The 19861-nt window shown below is 39.7% G+C and overlaps 1 non-coding gene across 1 annotated transcript; it reads right to left on the bottom strand.

The window, feature by feature from the left end:
* Positions 1–247: 247 nt before the first annotated feature.
* Positions 248–355, bottom strand: LOC127125181 (small nucleolar RNA R71). The gene has a single exon (XR_007804638.1). It is a non-coding gene; the product is annotated as a small nucleolar RNA R71 (small nucleolar RNA).
* Between the last annotated feature and the right edge of the window lie 19506 nt (positions 356–19861).

Here is a 19861-nt window from a genome sequence, read left to right as displayed (position 1 = left end):
ATAGAACCAATTCTCTGGTAGCCCTACGGAGGACCCAAAACTTCATTTGTCAGTGTTTATGAAGTACATAGACACATTGAAAGCTAATGGTGTTGATCCCAAAGTCATAAGGTTACGTGTCTTTCCCCTTTATTTGAGAGATAAAGCTAGAGCTTAGCTCCAATCTCCACCATCTATTTCCATAACTACATGGAACAAATTGTAAAAATGTTTCCTAGCACGATACCTCCCACCTAGAAAACTGAATATGCTAAGAAGCCAAATCAAAGGATTTAGGCAAAAAATACAACGAATCTCTTTTTGAAGCATGAGAGAGATACAAGGATATGTTGAGGCTCTACCCACATCATGGACTTGATCCATGGCTATCCATACTTTCTACAATGGTCTCTTGTACAACACCAAACTAACCTTAGACGTTGCAGCTGGCGGCGCTCTAATGGATAAACCCTACGAAGATGCCTATTAACTCATAGAAAATATGGTGCAAAACCACTATCATTGGGGAGGTGAGCGAACTTCTGTACAAAAACCACTGATAAAGTGCGAAATGTAAAAAATTAATGGCATAGACCATGTTAATGCTAAAGTGGATGCCCTTACTGAGAAGATCGAGAGTTTGACAGTAACTTCAGCATCTACCATAGCTGCTGGAACATCTAATTGCGAGTTATATGGAATCCCTGGACACAACACTCCCGAATGCCACCTATTGGCTGGAATTTCGTCCGACCAAGTAAACTATGCCTAAGGGAACCCATACTCCAATACTTATAACCCTGGCTGTAGAAACCATCCAGATATTTCCTATAAGAGCAACAACGTGTTGTTTTCTCCAAATCCAACACCTGCAGTTTCTCCAAGTTATCAAAAAAGAGTCCCCGCTGCTCCTCAAGCACATAAAAAGGAAAACCTTAGACTAATGATGAAGAACTTTATCGCAACCCAAATACAACAAAATAAAGAATTTACAAACCAGAATATTCACATGAGTGAGCTAATTAAGCAATTGCCGAGTAAGGTTGACTCTATGGTTTCTCATAATATAATGCTAAAAACCTAAATTACTCAAGTAGCCCTACAACAAGCAGCAACAATAACCCCAACTAGAATATTTCCTGCCCAACCATAACCTAACCCAAAAGTTCATGCTAATGCTATCACATTGCGAAGTGGGACAAAATTAGATGGGCCAGTGGATCCAAGAATTCAAAATTCGTCCATGTCTCAAGAAAATGAAAAAGAAACTTAAAAGGTAACCAACAAGAACCAAACGACAATGGGCAGGATAATAAAACCAAAGAGGCAGTCGAGAAAGAGAAATCATACGTGCCTCCACCATAATATAAGCCACCATTCCTTATCCTCAAAGACTGGATAAATCTAAAACTAAAAGTTAGTTTAAGAACTTTGTAGAACTTATGAAACAACTTAATATTACGATACCCTTTACATAAGTTATTACACATATGCCTTCCTATGCCAAATTACTTAAAGAGATCTTATCCAATAAGAAGAAACTTGAGAATAATGAGAAATGACGCTTACTGCAGAGTGTAGCACCCTCATTCAAAACAACATGCCCCCTAAGTTTAAGGACCCAGGTAGTTTTTCCATACCTTGTGTAATTAAAAAATTTGTCATAAACAAAGCTCTTTGTTACTTAGGAGCTAGTGTTATTTTAATGCCCCTTTCGGTTTGTGAAAAACTCAAATTATGCAAACTAAGACCCACGAGAATGTCTCTCCAACTAGCTGATCGCTCTGTTAAATTTTCTGTATGTATGCTAGAAAACATTCCCATACGAATTGGAAAATTTTACATTCCCACAGACTTCATAATAATGGACATAAACGAGGATTCCAACATTCCAATCATATTAGGAATACCCTTTTTGGCCACTGCTGGTGCCATTATTGATGTCGGTGAGGAGAAAATCGAATTCATTCTTTCATAATTCCGAAAGGAACCTTCTATAAAACACACGTGTTGCTCCATAGGCATCATCGACGAATATGCAAAGGAGATGGAGATGGAACCACCTAAGGATACTGAAGTCTTAAAAATTCCAACACCTCATATATTAGAAGATGATGAATAGCGTAAACCATATGTGGATGACAACTTGAGAGAGTGTCTCACACTAACTCCCAATCATATGCCTTGCCTAAGAAACCTTATGTAAAACTTAAGACGCTTCCCAAAACCCTAAGGTATGAATTCCTAGATAAAGAGCTTGAACGCCTAGTAATAGTCAACACTGGCTTAGGTAAAAATGAAACTGAGCAGTTATTGGATGTTTTAAGAAAGTATCATACAACCCTAGGATATAACATTGCTGATCTCAAAGGGTTCAATCCCTCTGTGTGCATGTATCGAATTATGCTAGAGGAAGACTTAAAAACCTCAACAAAACACCAACGGAGAATAAACTCCATTATGAGTGATGTAGTTAAGAGGGAGGTACTAAGGCGGCTAGAGGCAAGGATTATATACCCAATATCCGATATTAAATGGGTCAACCTAGTACATGTCGTACCTAAGAAGGGAGGTGTTACAGTAGTCAAGAATGACAAAGGCGAAGCTGTAGTAAAGTATGTTGATACAGGGTGGAGAATATGCATAGACTATAGAAAATTGAACAAAACTACCTGAAAAGATCATTTCCTTTACCCTTTATCGACCAGATGCTTAAACGACTTGCTAGGCACTCTCACTTCTGTTATATGGATGGATACTCGGGATTTTTCCAAATCCCAATTCACCCTGACGATCAAGAAAAGACCACTTCCACATGTCCTTATGGCACATTCTACTACCGACGAATGCCGCTCGGATTATGTAACACTCCCGCAACATTTCAAAGATGCATGATAGTGATATTTGGAGATTTTCTAAATAAAATGGAAGTGTTTATGGATGACTTTTCAGTTTGCGGGCATAATTTTGAAGGTTGTCTTGCAAACATGGAAATGGTACTAGAAAGGTGTGTAAAAGTCAACCTTGTACTCAATTGGGAAAAGTGCCACTTCATGGTTCAAGAGCGAATCATACTTGGACACATAGTGTCAGATAAGGGGGTTAAAGTCAATAAGGCAAAGGAAAAAGTAATAGAAAACCTTCAACTGCCCAAAACCGTTAGAGAAATAAAAAGTTTCTTAGGTTACGTCCATTTTTACCGACGTTTCATCAAGGATTTCTCTAAAATAACTAAACCCCTAACTAGTCTATTGATGAAAGACGTTGAATTCATCTTTGATGAAAAATGCTTAGACGCATTTCAACTACTCAAATAAGCTTTAATCTCTACACCCGTTATACAACCTCCATATTAGAATGAACCCTTTGAAATAACGTGTGATGCAAGTGATTACGTCGTAGGTAATGTCTTGGGACAACGAAAAGATAAGAAGCTTCATGTCATTTATCATACGAGTAGAACCTTGGATGGGGAGCAAATGAATTATGCCATCACAGAAAAGGAACTCTTAGTTGTAGTGTTTAGATTAGATAAATTCCGCTCTTATCTAGTAGGAGCTAAAATAATTATCTATACTGACCATGCCACTATTAGGTACTTATTAAGTAAAAAGGATGCTAAGCTAAGGATGTTAAGATGGATTCTGTTTCTATAAGAGTTTGATTTAGAAATCAAAGATAAGAAATGAACTAAGAATGATGTAGAAGATCACCTCTCCAGACTCGATAATGTAACAGCTGAACAAGTTCCCATCAATGATGACTTCCCATATGACCGACTTGTTGCCCAGTTAGAAAATACACATCTGAATGCTCTCAAAATAATGATCCTTACGAAAAAGGAAACTCCGGAATTGAAAATGATGAAATCATGGAAGCCGCATTTTCTCAATCCAAAATCCCTTGGTATGTTGACGTTGTCAACTACCTAACGACCAGAGTACTTCCATCGGAATTAACTTACCAACAAAAGAAAAAGTTTTTCCATGACCTAAAATAATATTATTGGGATGAGCCCCTCCTATTCAAGAGAGGTGCTGATGGTATTTTCCGTTGATGTGTCCCTGAAGAAGAGATAAATAATATTATAACCCATTACCATGCTGCACCATATGGGGGGCACGCAAGCACGTCCAAGACCTGTGCAAAGATCCTAAAATTTGGCCTCTATTTTCCTAGCCTATAAAAGGATGTCCACACTGTAGTTATTAAAGGTGACTGGTGCCAACGCACTGGAGACATTTCTAGACGCGACGAGATGCCATTGTAAAACATCTTAGAAGTGGAAATCTTTGACGTGTGGGGTATTGGTTTTATGGGCCCTTTCCCATCCTTATTCGGAAACAAATTTATACTCGTTACCGTTGACTATGTGTCAAAATGGATCGAGGAAATAACTTCTCCTATAAATGACGCACGAGTCATGACTAAACTTTTCAAGAACATTATCTTACCTAGATCCGGTGTACCTAGACTCGTCATTAGTGACGGTGGATCTCATTTCATTTCAAAAATCTTTGAAAAAATGTTATTTAAATATGGAGTCCGACACCAAATAGAAATGCCTTACCACCCACAAACAAGTGGTCAAGTTGAAATTTCCAATAAGGAAATTAAGTAAATATTAGAAAAGACTATTGCAACATCTAGGAAAGATTGGCCTTCTAAACTTCATGAGATTTGATACGATTGTTACGCGATACTACACTCATAAGAGTCTCTCATGAGAATATTTTTGGAATACGAGTAGTCGTTTCTCCGATAATATCCGAAAGATGGGATGATGACTATGGGAACCTCTTGTAGAACATGTTTGGCAGGTTTAAACCCTAGTACACTCCCTTTGGGTGGTTCTTAACCGAGACTCCATGCTCGTGACTTGCAACAAACCCTTGATTCATGGTTGATCTGTTCTTGTATACTTAATATCAATGGAACTTGGGTGTTGATAAGGTGTAAACCATAATCCACCAAAATGGATGATTGATATTAAGGATGACATGATCTATCCCATGACCTTTGTTTGGTGTGCTTTGCTTGATCCTTTAGTGTGTTTGTTGCATTCATGCATTCATGCACCCATTTGCATCCATATCATCAATAATAAGAAAATTTTCAAGGAACTTAAGAGGTCTATTTGCAAATTTTCAGACATGGAAAGACAAAGAAGGAATACGAAGAAGTACAGTTTTAGACAACCCGACTAGAAAGAGCTAAGGAATTTGACTTCCTATGTATTAGATCCCTTGGGTTTCAAGGCCCGTTTTGGGAAGCTCCTATCTTTTCTGACTACTCAAGTGGACGAAGGATTGATGAGTGTATTGGTGCAGTTTTATGATCCCTTGTACCGTTGCTTCACATTTCCAGATTTTTAGCTTTTGCCCACGCTTGAGGAGTATGCCTACCTTGTGGATATACCTATTCTAGACCAGTTGCCGTTCAGTTGCTTAGAGAGTATTCCTAATTCTCAAGAGATAGCTGACATGTTGCATATAGCATAATCTCTGGTTGGTGCGCATATGACTACCAAAGGTGGAATTCAAGGTCTTCCTTCTGAGTTCCTCATTGCTCAAGCTATAATGTATGGGAAGGCCATGAGTGAGGACGCCTTTGAAGCCATATTCGTACTTCTCATCTATGGGCTAGTGTTATTCCCCAACATCGACAAGTTTGTGGATGTGAACGCTATTAGGATTTTCTCTACTCTTAATCCCGTTCCGACTCTGTTGGGTGACACTTACTTTTCTTTGCATATGAGGAATGCAAAGGGTGGTGGTACCATTGTGTGTTCTTTGCCTTTGCTATACAAGTGGTTCATTTCTCACTTGCCGCAGACGGTCGCCTTCAAGGAGAACAAAGGATGTCTACGGTGGTCCACGAGACTTATGTCTCTCACCAATGATGATATCTTTTGGTATAATCGTGTGTATGATGGTGTGCAGATTATCGACTCTTATGGTGAATTCTCCAATGTGCCTCTTCTTGGTACATGTGGTGGGATTAACTACAACCCTATTTTGGCACGTCGTCAGCTTGGGTTCCCCCTAAAGGATAAACCCAATAACATTCTGTTAGAGGGTGTGTTCTTTCAGGAGGGTAAAGATCCCCAAGACTTGAAGGGCATGATGGTCCGCGCTTGGCGCAAGATTCATAAGAAAGGAAGGAAGGAGTTGGGTCCGAAGAACTTTATCGCTTTGGAGCCTTATACTTCTTGGATGAGGAGGAGAGCTTCTAAGTACCTCATGCCTTACGAATATCCAAGACCTACACCTTTGGTTGTGGCTGGGCCTTCAACCCTCCCTGACCAAGGAGTAGAGGAGTTGAGAGACGAAGATCGTTCGTGTACTTGGATCCGTGAACGAGAGGAGTTGCTTCAGCAGATCAAGGAGAAGGATGCTTTGATAGAGTTCCTCGAGCACCAGGTTATCGATGATCCTGATGATGCATGGACTTCTCTACTGCCTCAATCTTCCAAGTTTTAGAAAAGAAAGTATGATTGACTCGCTAAAGAGAAGGCAGACATGGAGGCAACCTACGAGGAGGAGGTAAAGAGGCTTCGTGCATCTTACTTCCTGTGTCCAGAGCTTTAGATGACTGCTTCTAGGGTTCCATAGGATGTTCATTTTCCTTCCCTCTTGTATTTGGTTACCAAGACTGTACTCCTTTGGTGTAAAAATATTTTCCAGATATTATTGATGTGATATTTCCATATGTGATAAATGTTTAATATTTCCAATATTTCCAAATAGAACTCTAAAAGTTCCTCTGATATAAAAATTAAATCATATGCATTGAATGCATCATGTGCATCAACATGTTTTTCTCCAGGTTTCTTGGTCTATGGTCTAACATTGTGTTCTTCATTTATTTTGAAGACAAGCTGACTCACCGGTACTACACCCGAGCCAACATTTCAAGACTTATGGATCATTTGGAACAAGAGAACCGTGAGCTGAAGGAGGAAGTGGCCAGATTGAGTGCCCTGATGGAGTCATTCATGGCTGCCCAGAGCCAGTCTTCTCCGACACCTTCAACTCCTCCCCAGAGGACAGTCATCTTTGAGATTGTGTCCTCAACTTTGCCTGCGGCCAGCGTACACTTTGCTCCAACGGCCATGCCAGCCGAATTCCTATGGGGGATGCCTCCTAATTTCATGCCTGAGGGCCCTGCACCCACCTTTGCTTCTCTGCCGGCATCTAGCCCTGTCTTGGCTGTTCCTCCTCCTGTCGTGCATACTATGCCCAGAGTAGATGACACCATCTATCATTCTGAGCCGTATGAGGGCCCAGATGTCTATGAGAAGATGGACGCTATGAATGATCAATTTCTTGAGCTCCGCAAGGAATTGAAAACCCTTCGAGGAAAGGATCTTTTTGGCAAGTCTGCTGCCGAACTTTGCCTAGTTCCGAATGTGAAGATCCCTGTGAAGTTCAAGGTCCCTGACTTTGAAAAATACAAGGGAAATACTTGCCCTCTCAGCCACCTGGTCATGTATGCCAGGAAAATGTCGACTCAGACCGACAACGACCAATTGCTCATCCACTACTTTCAGGACAGCTTATCTTGTGCTGCCCTACGTTGGTATATGGGCTTGGATAGCGCGAACATCTGATCCTTCAACGACCTTGGCGAGGCCTTCATCAAGCAGTACAAATATAATATGGATATGGCTCCCGATAGGGATCAATTGAGGGTCATGTCCCAGAAGGACAACGAAACATTCAAAGGGTACGCCCAGAGGTGGCGAGAGGTGGCATCACAGATCGTGATCCCGCTAGAAGAGAAAGAGATGACCAAGATCTTTTTGAAGACCTTGAGTTCTTTTTATTATGAGCAGATGATTGCCAGCGCTCCTTCTGACTTCACCGAGATGGTGAACATGGGGATGCGACTGGAAGAAGGAGTCAGGGAAGGGCGTTTGACTAGAGAAGAAGGCTCTTCTGCCAAACGGTATGGGATGTTTGGAAAGAAGAAAGATGGCGAGGCACATGTTGTGACCTCCCATGTGAAACCAAGAAGACCCTTTGTGAGGAGGAAGACCGTGCGTCCCGCCGGTAACCAGCACCAGGTGGCTCATATAGCACCTGTCTTCAGAGATAATCAGCAATATCAGCAACACAACAATAATCAGCAACAACCACATCCACAATATCAACAACAACAACACCGTCCGCAATAGCAGGCCTACCAGCCTCGAAACAGTAATTAAACCAGCACAAGTTACGAGAGGAAAAGGGTCACCTTCGATCCTATTCCAATGACATATACAGAGTTATTCCCCTCTTTGATAGAGAGGGAGTTGATTATGCCACGAGACCCACCGGCTATACCTAATAACCCCCGGTTGTGGTATAAGCCCAAATTACATTGTGTTTATCATTCCGGTGCTCCCGGCCACAACGTGGAAAATTGCTACCCTTTGAAGACCAAAGTTCAAGACCTTGTGAGATGTGGAATTCTGTGTTTCGAGGACGTAGGTCCTAACGTGAAGAAGAACCCATTGCCCGAGCATGGGAAATCTGTCAACATGGTCCAGGGTTTCCCTGGCAAGTACAAAGTCAAATACGTCATTCATATTCGACAATCTCTGGTCGAGATGCATCGTTTGCTGTGTGATTATAGTCATTACGAGCACGACCACGATAGGTGCCGAGTTTGTTCTGTTAACCAAAGAGGTTGTCGCCAGGTGCGTAAAGATGTTTATGAAATGCTGGATGAGGGAGTCATTGAGATCCTTCAAAACAGAAATGTTGACCAAGATGCTGATGAAGTCAACGTAATTTCTCCAATATTCCGGATTCCTGAGCCTGTTATCATCAAGTATGATGGTAGCAAGCAGGAGGCTTCTCCTGCTTTGATCATTAAGCCGACCAACCCCGTACCATATTCTTCTGAGAAGGCGGTCCCTTATCGCTACAATGTTGTATCATTGGAGAATGGGAAAGAGGTGCCCCTTCCCTCTTCATCTATTGTTAATTGCCGACGTCAGCGGCTTGACCCGCAGCGGTCGTGTTTTCTCGGCTCCGCCAAAGCCATAAGCTGATGCTCGAAGGAATGATAATGCTGATTATGCTGAACGCCCGATTGGGAATGCTGTGAACGCTCCAAATCCGGCACTTGTTGCTAACCCTACCTCTACGTTGAGAACTCCTGTCTCTGTTGGCCCGAGTGTTAATGCGAAAGAAGACTGTGATGAGATGCTGAGGCTCATCAAGAGAAGTGAGTACAACGTTGTAGATCAGCTTCTGCAAACGCCATCCAAAATCTCTGTATTATCCTTGCTGATTAATTCAGAACCACACCGAGAAGCTCTACAGAAGGTGTTAGATGTGGCGTATGTGGATCACGACGTCACGATTGAACAATTCGACAGTATTGCTGCAAACGTCACCGCTTGTAACAATTTGAGTTTTTGTGATGCTGATCTCCCCGAGGAGGGAAGAGACCACAACCTGGCATTACACATATCTATGAGCTGCAAAGATGACACCATGTCCAATGTGTTGGTGGACACTGAGTCATCATTGAATGTATTGTCGAAGACCACTCTTGCAAAGTTATCATATCAGGGGCCTCCCATGAGGCAGAGTGGAGTAGTTATGAAGGCTTTCGATGGGTCTCGCAAAACTGTGATTGGAGAGGTTGATCTCCCAGTCAAAATCGGACCAAGTGATTTCCAGATTACCTTCCAAGTTATGGACATTCACCCATCGTATAGCTGTCTCTTAGGCAGACCATGGATTCATGAGGCAGGCGTCGTGACATCCACCCTACACCAGAAACTGAAGTTTGTGAAGAATAAGAAGCTGGTGGTGGTAGGGGGAGAAAAGGCTCTCCTGGTTAGCCATTTGTCTTCTTTCTCTTATATAGATGCTGAGGATGAAGTTGGAACTCCGTTCCAAGCTTTATCTATTGCTGAGCCTATTAAGAAAGGAGCTTCTTCATTTGCGTCCTATAAAGATGCAAAGTTGGCCATTGAGCATGGTGCAACTGCTGGATTGGGGCAAATGATTGAGTTGGAAGATAACAAATCCCGGGCTGGCATAGGCTATTCTTCTGGGGTCTTCAACAAGCAAGGGTTGTTTAAGAGTGGTGGATTTATCCACATCGGTCAAGATGAAGAGGTTGCTGCCATTCTGGAAGAGGATGAAGAGGATTCTTGCAATTTCATCATCCCTGGAGGGATCTGCAATAATTGGGTCGTTGTTGATATTCCAACAGTTATCAATAAGTCAAAGTAATGTTCATTGTGTTTAAAAACCCTTCTCCCGTGCCAAAAGGATAAGTGATGATATTGTTGGCGCATAAATACAATGATATTTTCATTCAATAAATTCATGTTAAATGTTTGTTTTTCCAATTATTTTCCCTTTTCGCTTTTGCATGAAATTGGTGATCACATAAAACCCTAAAAAAAATAAGAATAAAATCAATCTTTTCATCTGCATAATGATTTGCCTTGCTTGAATTCTAAAATCTCTTTTATATCCAAAATCATTATGCAGGTTGATCAAACCCATTGAACGTAATGATCCAACACCATCTCCCAACTTTGAATTCCCTGTATTTGAGGCGGAAGAAGATGATGTTGAAGAGATTCCTGACGAGATTACCCATCTACTCGAGCATGAAGAGGAGGTCATTCACCCGCATCTTGAGAATCTGGAAACAGTCAACTTAGGGTCTGAAGATTGTGTGCGAGAAGTGAAGATTGGGGCACTCCTGGAAGAGTCTGTTAAGAAGGGGTTGATTGAGTTGCTACGAGAATATGTCGACTTCTTTGCCTGGTCATATGAAAACATGCCTGGTCTAGATACTGATATTGTGCAACATTTCCTGCCTTTGAAACCTGAGTGTGTGCCTGTAAAGCAGAAACTTAGAAGAACTCATCCTGATATGACAGTAAAGATCAAAGAGGAAGTTCTGAAGCAAATTGATGCGGGGTTTCTGGTGACTTCTACATATCCTCAATGGGTGGCCAATATTATACCAGTGCTTAAGAAAGATGGAAAAGTCCGAATGTGTGTGGACTATAGAGACTTGAATAAAGCTAGTCCGAAAGATGATTTCCCTCTACCACATATTGATATGTTGGTAGATAATATAGCTAAATTCAATGTCTTCTCATTTATGGATGGATTTTCCGGATATAATCAAATCAAGATGGCACCTGAGGATATGGAGAAGACAACATTCATCACACCTTGGGGAATATTCTGTTATCGAGTGATGCCCTTCGGTTTGAAGAACTCCGGAGCCACGTATCAACGAGCTATGACTACCTTGTTTCATGATATGATGCACAAGGAGATCGAGGTATACGTTGATGATATGATTGCAAAGTCAAGAACGGAAGTTGAACATGTAGAACACTTGTTGAAGCTTTTTCAGCGTCTGAGGAAGTATAAGCTTCGTTTGAATCCTAACAAGTGTACATTTGGAGTTCGTTCTGGCAAGTTATTGGGCTTTATTGTCAGCGAAAAAGGTATTGAGGTTGATCCTGCAAAGGTCAAAGCAATACAAGAGATGCCTGCGCCCAAAACTGAGAAGCAAGTCCGAGGTTTTCTTGGCCGCTTGAATTATATTTCTAGATTTATATCCCACATGACTGCCACATGTGCGCCAATATTCAAGCTCCTCCGGAAAGATCAGTCTCATGATTGGACCGAGGATTGCCAAAAGGCCTTTGATAGTATTAAAGTGTATTTGTCCGAGCCTCCGATTCTGTCCCCGCCTGTGGAAGGGAGACCGTTGATTATGTATCTGACAGTTCTTGAAGACTCGATGGGTTGTGTCTTTGGTCAGTGTTAGTTGTAATTTTAAGTGTCGGGTTTTTGTTATCGTATCCACAGGGATTGTAAGATATCACCGCCGTTCGATGGTTGTATTAATCTTAGCTTAAGTAACACAGGGGGTTTTGGTTTTAATCACGTTATCTTGCATAAAAAGGTAATACAATGCGGTAAAAGTTTGATTTGAATATTTGAGAAATATTGCCAATGTTAGGGTTCAACGATCACTTTGCATGTATTTGTTCGGTCAACAATCTTATAAACTCCTTTAGATGATAAATTATTTCACAAAGTCCTCCCAATGTGTTTCTCTCGAACACACATTGTGAGTTTTCCCATTTTGATCGATTGTTTATCTCTAACACAACCAATCAAAATGACAACTTTTTGGTTCAACCTTATGGTGAACAAAATCATTCATTACTATCTCTAGCTAACAAACAAGATTGGATGAAAACCTAGGTTAAGAGTTGGTAAACATCTCTCGATCATAAACCAACACAAAGAGTTTTGAATAAGAATAAAGTTTTCATCATATATTCACCATTAAAGAGTTTACACATGAAGATCCTTACATTTACACGCAAAGCTAATGATCGTCTACATCTAACCTTGACAAATGAGGACTTAGCTACTCATTTTCATGGTAGCTTGGTCGGCAAGTTTCGGAAGAAGGTTGATCAACATCCGAGTCGAATAATCGAGATTGGATGGGAATCCACCTTCTTTTTGTAAAAGATGGTTAAGAGATGAAGAGAAATGAAATTTAGGGCACAAAAGCTTCCAAGAACAATGCTGTAAAAATATCTAAAAAAAGTGCAAAAGTATGGAAAAACTAGGTATGGCTTCAAAAAGTGGCACTTGCTACTTATAGAGCTGTACTGGGATGTCATGCTCGCTAGGCGAGCAGAATGGCTCGCCTAGCGAGGGTCTAATTGAGGCACATGAGGCACCTGCGCCCAGAGAAACAGTCTATCTCAGACTGTCATGTTCGCCTAGCGAACAAAACCTTCGCCTAGCGAAGGGCACGCTTCAACCCTCGCTCCAGCGAGGTTGAGAGGTTTGGCTACTGGAATCCTCGCTGGGAACTCGCTAGAGCCTCGCCTAGCGAGTGAGTGCTGGCTGCGCTTTTCACCAAGTCTGGACGCGTTCGCTGCAACGTTCGCTGGAATCTCGCCTAGCGAGTCCTTCGCTACAGCTCTCGCCTAGCGAGCGAGCTGATGAATGCATCTTCTCTTTGGTTCCTTTGCCAACTTTCTTGTGTCTTCATTTTCAATCATTTCATGCCTTCTTCCTGCACAATAACACACAAATCAAAGGTACCAAGATCGTTTATCAATGTATTGCATTTCATCTAAAACAAAGGTGGTTTTGACAATTTAGCAAGGAAATGGAGTGAAAGATACCCATATTTGATAGCTCAAATAAGCACTTTTGGGTATCTAACAATCAGCAAGACAGATCGGGAAAGAAAGAGTATGCTATCTACTACCTGAGTAAGAAGTTCACTGATTGTGAGTCTCGATACTCAATACTTGAGAAGACATGCTGTGCTTTGGCTTGGGCTGCTAAGCGCTTACGCCAATATATGTTGAATCATACGACTTGGTTGATATCCAAAATGGATCCAATTAAGTATATCTTTGAGAAGCTTGCTTTAACTGGGAGGATTGCCCTTTGGCAGATGTTGTTATCTGAGTATGATATTGAGTATCGAGCTCAAAAGGCTATTAAAGGTAGTATTATGGCTGACCACTTGGCACATCAACCAATCGAGGATTATGAGTCAGTTCAGTATGACTTCCCAGATGAGGAGATTCTGTATTTGAAAATGAAAGATTGCGATGAACCTACACTTGATGAAGGGCCAGAGCCTGGTTCCAGATGGAGTATGGTGTTTGATGGCACTGTGAATCAATATGGAAATGGTATTAGGGCAGTGATTATTACTCCTCAGGGCACATATTTTCCTTTTACAGCAAGGCTAACTTTCAAATGCACGAATAATATGGCTGAGTATGAGGCCTGTATTATGGGTTTGGAAGAATGTATTGATCTTAAGATCAAGCATCTTGATGTTTATGGTGATTCGGCCCTTGTTGTTAATCAGATTAAGGGTGAATGGGAAACGAATCAGCCTGGCCTCATCCCATATAGAGATTATGCGAGGAGGATTTCAACGTTCTTCACTGAGGTTGACTTCCATCATATTCCTCGAGATGAGAATTAGATGGCAGATGCTCTTGCTACACTTGCTTCGATGATTGTGGTTAGACTTTGGAATGAAGTGCCCAATATCACTGTGATACGCTTGGATACACCAGCTCATGTATTTGCAGTAGAGGAGATGCAAGATGACAAGCCATGGCATTATGATATTAAGTGCTTTATTCAGAGTCAGATTTACCCGCCTGGGGAATCTGTGAAAGATAGAAAGACTTTGAGGAGATTGTCAGGCAATTTCTACCTCAATGGCGATGTGCTTTATAAGAGGAACTTTAACATGGTTATGCTCAGATGCGTGGATAGACACGAAGCAAACCCGTTAATGAATGAGGTCCATGAGGGTTCATTTGGCACTCATTCCAATGGACATGCCATGGCTAGAAAGATGTTGAGAGCAGGCTACTATTGGCTGACAATGGAGTCTGATTGCTGCAAATATGTGAAGAAATGCCACAAGTGTCAGATTTATGCAGATAAGATTCATATTCCCCCGATACTTCAGAATGTGATTTCATCACCATGGCCTTTCTCTATGTGGGGAATTGACATGATTTACATGATAGAGCCGAAAGCGTCCAACGGCCACAGATTTATTCTCGTAACAATTGATTACTTCACCAAGTGGGTTGAAGCGACATCGTATGCAAATGTGACCAGGCAGGTGGTCGTGAAGTTTATCAAGAATCAACTCATATGCCGTTATGGTGTGTCAGATAAGATCATTACTGATAATGGATCTAACTTGAACAACAAGATGATGAAAGAGCTGTGTAGCGAGTTCAAGATCGCACATCATAATTCTTCTCCTTACAGACCCAAGATGAATGGGGCTGTTGAAGCTGCTAATAAGAATATCAAGAAGATTATCCAGAAGATGGTTGTCACGTATAAAGATTGGCATGAGATTCTGCCATTTGCTTTGCATGGATATCGTACGTCTGTCCGCACTTCAACATGGGCAACCCCTTTCTCTCTTGCTTATGGCATGGAGGTTGTGTTCCCAGTAGAGGTGGAGATCCCATCAATGAGAGTCTTGATGGAAGCCAAGTTGACTGATGCTGAATGGGTTCAGAGTCGTTATGACCAGTTGAATTTGATTGAAGAGAAGAGATTGACTACCATGTGCCATGGTCAATTATATCAGCAAAGGATGAAGAAAGCCTTTGATAAGAAGGTCAAGCCTCTTGTGTTCCGAGAGGGTGACCTTGTGCTCAAGAAAGTCTTGTCTTTTGTTCCCGATTCCAGGGGCAAGTGGACTCCAAACTATGAAGGGTCATATGTTGTCAAGAGAGCCTTTTCAGGCGGTGCTTTGATACTTATAACTATGGATGGGGAGGATTTCACTCGTCCTGTGAATTCAGATGCAGTCAAGAAATACTTCGCCTAAAAGAAAAAAACAGAATTGCTCGCTAAGTTGAAAACCCGAAAGGGCGGCTTAGGCAAAAATGGCGCCTAAATCCCTGCTGAATTGAATCCTCACCCATGCCAAAGGAACAAACTTCATTTTTCTCTAAAAATTTCAGATCTGAAATTCAATTGCATTGATTGATTTTTAAGATCTAAAGTTCCTAGACCTCTTCACCTTGATCCATTGAAGCTTCTGCTTGCAAAAGGAATCAAAGAGAGTGACTCAATTCTTCACAATCCAAAGGTTTTGCTCAACTGAATTTTGCTTCGAATCTCATCATACATTGCTCCATTTGCCTTGATCTTGTGTTGTCTGAAGTCCTCTGTATAGAGGCATCATTATTGTGTTCTTAATTGTTGAAATCGAGCAAGTTCAATTGAACACCACCAAAGTTCCATCTCTGATTTCTCTCTTAATAGGGATCTAGAGTGGAATTGAGTGGCATAGGAGTGATGTACATCACTCCACCTTTCGAATGGTGCCTGGATCGTGCATTTTAGTTAATATTTTTTGACCTGCAATTTTTGATCTCCACCGGAGCTAGCCGGAAAAGACGGTGGCGCTGGCCACCGTCTGGTCTCCAGATCCAATCGTGGCCGTCCATGTTTATTTCCAAATCTAATCTCAGCAGTCCAAACTTATGACTTATTTTAATTCAGCGTGTGGTGGCATTGACCGTGGAACACGTTGGACGTGCGCTTATGGATGCTTGGATCTGCCAGCTCAATTAATGAGCTCAGATCCAAGGGCTCTCGCTTTTCCATTTATTTTAATTCTGATTTTAATTTCTATTTCTTTTTTTAATTCCATTTCATTTTCTAAAATTCATATCTCTTTTATTATTGGTCCAAAAATTATGGGACCAATTGCATTATTTCTCTTTTAATTTCTAGTTTCTAAAAATTATTTTTAATATTTTTTATTTTATCATTTGCTATTTTTTAGTAATTTTCTCTTTTCTGGTTATTTTTAATTCATTTTAAATAGTTTTTGATATTCAAAAAATACAAAAATATTTTCTCAACCTCTTTGAATGATGATAGATCTATGAAAAATATTCTTATCAATTTATTAATTTATTTGAGATTTATTTGAGATTTTAGTTCAATTAGGTTATTTTTATTCATATTTAATTGATTAAAAATAGTTTCTGACTTTTAAAAATGCTGAAATTTTTTGTCAAACTTTGTTTGACCTTGTTGAACTTGGGATAATTCACTTGGACTTTTCAAAGTTGATTTGAAGTGAGTTTGAAGTTTGACCTTTCTTTAATATTTTAATTCAAGTTTTATTTTAAATATTAAAAATGCCAAAAATATTTTGTTTATTCCTTGACTTCCAATCTTCATCTTGCTTCTGTTTTCTATTGTTTGACCTTGATCTTCCCTATCTTTGGTCAACATTTGTTGATTGGTACATTCCATTTCATTTAATGAACTTTAATTTTTCATGTATATTCTTTATCTTCTTCTTCTTCTTCACCTTCTTTTCTTTTTGATCAATGAGTTAAAGGTTGATGGTTAGCATTGATTAGGGAGGTTTAATCTTCCTTGATTCAAATCTAATTCATCTTGATCAAATGATCAAGTGAATGGCTTTGCATTAAGGATAGATTGCTTTCTAAATCATGCAAAGGACTTAAACCAATACAAGATCATTTCTCATCTTCTTTTTGGCATGGCAAGTTGTTGGAGTTTGATTCACTAATCAAGACCTCTAACTTGTATTGTTGCCTACATTATTATTGACCAGCCTCAGATAGTTGTGACTTCTACATAAGTCCAATTACGATTGCTTAACATAGCGCTAAATTTTCCTTATGGCACACTAGCTATTAACATTTACTTCTTTCTCTTTACATTTATGCAATTTACTATTCTTGTACATATTATTCATTTGCTTTTCCCCTTTGCTCACTTGAGCACATGTTTATGATAATGCAATTTGCCTTTTGGTCACTTGAGCACATAATTGTTTATATATCATTGTGCTTGTGTTTTGTTTTGATTGTTGTGGACCAAATGCAAAGAAATGTACAAATGGACTTAGACTTTAGGACTCCCCCTATGCAAATTTGGAGTCAAAGAGCAACTAGGCATTGGGCCTTTAGAATGATATAAGTGCTAAAGAAAACTTTGAAAGGACCAATTTCTAAACTCTTGCTTGTTCATTCTTGATTTGTTTGATAGAACTTTTTAATGTGTGTGTTCTTGTGCTAGGGATTCCAACATTGAGCCTAAGTGAGGAACCATTGCAATGAGCTTCTAAGAGAGAGAGATCTAAGAGCCATTGAGGGACTTTCCAAGAGCTTAATTCATTGTTGATTGCTTGAGCTTACTATTATTTTTCTTGCATATTCCAAAGGATAGGAGCTACTTGGATCATCAATATGATCTCAAGAGAGGAACTCCATGTGTGGTTTTGTTTCTTATCCCTTATCTCTTGTATGATTAGAACTTTAGCCATTCTTCTTCTTCCCTCCACTCTAACCCAAGCCAAAACTTTTGTGCAAACATTTAACACTTCTTTTCAAACATTAGAAACCTAAGCCTTATGCTTTTGATTTTCAAACTTTCTTTTCATAACACTTATTTTGAATTGAACTTCTAAGTCAACTTTGACCATATTTTGTACATACTTTTCATTGGTAAATATAACTCATTCAAATACCTTTTGTGGTTTCAATGGCCACTTCCTTAATCAAAATTTTTCATAACCTTTAGCTGTTAGGTTTGAGTTATCCTTGAGGTAGATGTAATACTCACCTATATCCTTAGTGATGTACAATGAGTCTTCCATGCTTATTATAGGGTTAACCCCTCACTAGCATGTTGAAGCTATCCTCACATGGTGGATTTGTGGTTTTAGGTTGAGTTTTCTCCCTTTGATAACAAAAGACCTTAAGGCTTTTGGACCAAATCAATTCACCAACTCATTTTGAGATTTTTACCCCGAACTACGAGGTTTTGATCCTAATCTTTTTTTAAGATGGTACGTAGGCAATGGGTTTATCCATCCAAACACAAAAATGTAAATAACTTGTATATTCTCTTCTCATCTCTTCAATCATGTTTGCACAAATAATTTTTCACAAAATACCAACCTTACCACAAAATGTGAAAAGGGCTCCCTAGGAGTACCTAGGATGTTTTGGGTGCTTAAAACCTTCCCATTGCATAACCAACCCCCTTACCCCGATCTCTGACATTTTTACTAGTTTTTGATTCGATAAAACTTTTAGGTTTTTGTTCGCTTTCTAACCATTCCTTTGGATAAATAGAAGTGCGGTGGCGACTCGACTTGTATGGTTTACCTTAGATTTAGTCAATATCTCTAATGGTAACGAATACCCCGCTACAGCACCCAAAGTGTCCTAGGTACTCCTAGGGAGCCCTTTTTGTGTGCATATGTATTTTATACAAAGTGATGTTTACAAACAAATAAAATGAGGGGATGAGAAAAGAATTTATTAACTATATTTTTGTGTTTGACAAGACCTTCGGACTTGTGCCTACGTACCAACATAAAAATGAGGGATCAAAACCTCGTAGTTTGTGCTACAAATTTTAAAGTGAGTATGTTGGTTTTAACAAAAATTAAGCTTTAAACGCACAAAGGCCTAAAATGGTTTTAATGGGTTAGTTCTTTTTGTCTATTTGAAAGTTTAAGTCAAGTATGATTAAGTTTATTTACAAGTTTGATTTAAGAAAAGAAGTTTGAAAATGCGATGGCATAAGGCCAAAGTTTCTATCTCTTTGAAAGTGGTCAAAGTTTAGAACAAAAGGAGTTCACACAAAGAAGGTTTTAAAATTGGAGGGAGAGATTTTGAAGTTAAAGAAATGGGGAGAAGATGAAGAGGCTACCCTATGCACAAACTTTAAAAGTTTAAAGTTGAAAAGATATGACCAAATGGGTAGTAATCCAATAGACAAGCATGTCAATAGAAACCCAGAATTCCCTTGGACTTTTATTCAAGCAACACACAAATGCACAATTATATCAATCTTGAATAGCAAAGGCTTCAAATAAAGATGGCCTCATCCAAGCTTATCCACTTCATGATCTTCTTCAAAATAGTCATTGCAACAGATGAATTCCACAAGTCAGAGGTTCAACATAACAGCTTAACATTGATCAATGTTGTAGATGAATTGGAAAGATCTTGAATGATGTATCAGATGAATTTCAAATTTCAAGCACTTGGTTCTTCAACAAATTGGCATTGGCCAAGTCCATTAGCAAAGGAATGTTGCCTAAGTTCTAAGTCCAATTGGGTAAGATCAAACCAACAGTCTACTCAAAAGTCTTTTAGGGCTTTTGTTATTATTATGTACATTAAGGGTCAAAGACCATCCAAACAAACAAGGTATATACAAACACAATATATCACACAATATGGTCCAAATGGACAAAGTGAAAATTACATTAACATAAACAATTAGAATGATATGTATAA

The sequence above is a fragment of the Lathyrus oleraceus genome, chromosome 2, assembly GCF_024323335.1.
Source record: "Lathyrus oleraceus cultivar Zhongwan6 chromosome 2, CAAS_Psat_ZW6_1.0, whole genome shotgun sequence".
NCBI classification, from domain to species: Eukaryota; Viridiplantae; Streptophyta; class Magnoliopsida; order Fabales; family Fabaceae; genus Lathyrus; species Lathyrus oleraceus.
This window is presented reverse-complemented; position numbering and strand designations above follow the sequence as displayed.